Consider the following 2,451-nt stretch of genomic DNA (forward strand, 5'->3'; position numbering starts at 1 on the left):
CTGGGAAGTAATACCTTCCCAAAACGAAAAGGAAGAGCTCCAGGAATCAAGAGAGAGCCAACAGGAAAACCAGAAGTCACAGAGCAACTGGGAACACTGAAGAGAATGCAAAGACCCAAACAATCTGAAGCACTAGCTCTTGTTCCCATTGAAGGAGTCCATCTCTAAACACACAAGGGAGCCAGAGAGGGCCAGCAGTCTACAGAAGAAGCAAAAGAACAGCGGTGCTAGACCCAGCGAATACGGTTGCTTTATAAGCCTCAAATGCAGTTCGAGATTTTAATCTGAAAGGAACTGCTTCCACATGGCAGGCTAGAGTTGGAGAAGAAATTCGTTGCAGCTCTGGGTGTATTTGGGAGTGCTATAATCAAGATCCACTTGAGGAAGAGGTTAATTGTTTAAAACAGATCTACTCTAGAAATTAAAAGTCACAGAAAATCTACACTGTAGCACTTCTGAGGCTACTTTACCTTCCTGATGGGGTAAGAGATGGTCACAAGAGATGTCTTAGAGACGGGTGGGAAGTTTAAGTAGCAGAAAGTTACTGATACTGCCAGAAGGGAGATAGTGGTTCCAGAGTGGTTCCGTAGTGAGGAGAGAAGCCAGGCTGCTCACGTGGCTTTCTGAGGGGCCTAGGTCTAAAAGTTCTGGCATTAAGTTTAGTGGACTCCTTGACCTTCTACCCTCTTGCTGCTTATGTCCAGCAAGGAGCTTGGTAGTTTGTTTTGATTTCCACTCTGACAATGTAACCAAAGATGTGGCCTGGCTTGGATGGTTGCTATGCCTTGGGATGCACAGACACACAGGCCTCTGGAGCAAGGGGGCACCCCACAAGCTGACAGGCCTAGATCTAACTGAGGTATCAGCAATAGGGGTGCACAGAAGAGGATGGACTCTGAGGGTCGCTGAAGTTTACACTACTCTAGGGCAGAAACTACAGGATCTATTGACCCTGTCCAGCAAAAGGAAAGGTGGAGCAGGACTCAGCATACACACACACACACACACACACACACACACACATAAAATAGAGCCTAGTTATGACTCGCAATCCTTGTGCCATACCTAGTGGATTCCAGGATGGCACTGGCCCCCAAATAGACCTACAGATCAACAGAACAGAATAGAAAGTGCAGAGACAACCCCAGGCATATTCAACCTTTTGATTTTTGACAAAGAGGCCAAAATATTACATGGGAGAAAAGACATCCTCTTTAATAAATTGTCCTGGAAAACTGGTTGCCCACATACAAAGAATGAATATAGACTCATGTATATCACTCTGTATTAAAATAAAATGAGATTGAACAAAAACCTTGAATTTAAAGCAGAAACACTGGATTTGCAGAAGAAAAACAATAGGCAAAACTCTTGAAGGCATAGGCACAGGCAGACTGCCACTTCTCCCAAATAACTTGCAACCCGCTCCTAAGCAGTACATCAAGATTTCTCTCTGATCTCCAAAATTTCCTTTGCTTTGTCAATTTAAGTTCATAAATCCACTTTTACTATCTTTCCCCAGTTCTTTAAAGTGTTTATAACCTCTTTCCTGTTTAATATTATCCTTTTTTGAGCACAATACCTAACTAGATGCATCTGTTATCTTTAATCTTGCAGTAATTCTTTTAATGATCAACCTCAATTTAGAGATAAAAACACCTAGAGATGCTAAGTAACAATAACTGTGCTCTGTGTAAGTATGAGCACTTGCTGCCAAACCCACCTTCTTTCAGCATTCACAACGCCTCATGGTGGCACTTTAGTGGGTCTCTACTTCTACCTATCACTGTAACCTCTCCAAGGACAAGCTCTGAATTATCTTTTCCACTCTTTTCTTTCAGGAACTTTTTCTGTCTTTACAGCCCATTGTTAGCTTGTGTTCTAAGTGCCTCGCATTCATCCATGCTCCTGTGGGTCAGATCACAGTACACGACTTCTTGTTTTCCTGGAAAATGCTTCCTTGTCTTGCCCATGCTTCCATATAACATAATGGTTTTATGGCTAAGTTTTAGAAGACAGTGTGTTTTAAACTTAAAGTTTCAAATGATCAAATGGTATAGATTTCTAAAGCACAATGGTGCAGACACACCTTCTTCTACCCTTCCTGCTAAGGACAACTAAAAATTCTGAATACTTCATACAAAGCAAACATGAGAGGATTCTGAAAGGCAGAGAAATAAAGGCAGCATGCTCTAGAGACCTCAAGATCAAAGAATGACTTGTCAGTGATTTTTTTCTGTTTTCTTTTTGCTTCATGTATTACAAGCTGGATCCTGAAGAAACCAGAAAATGGAAAACATCAATGAGTGCAGACAAAATATACAAGTATATGAAAAGCTTGCTCTTTATAACAGTTTCCAAAATAGAAAACCTTTAGACAAATTTTACTGTGGTCAGACTCTGCAGGAAGACCTGTGGCCCCAAATCTCTTCCAGCCAACAGAGACTGAAC

The sequence above is a fragment of the Octodon degus genome, unplaced genomic scaffold (assembly GCF_000260255.1).
Source record: "Octodon degus isolate 3935 unplaced genomic scaffold, OctDeg1.0 scaffold00071, whole genome shotgun sequence".
Taxonomy (NCBI): domain Eukaryota; kingdom Metazoa; phylum Chordata; class Mammalia; order Rodentia; family Octodontidae; genus Octodon; species Octodon degus.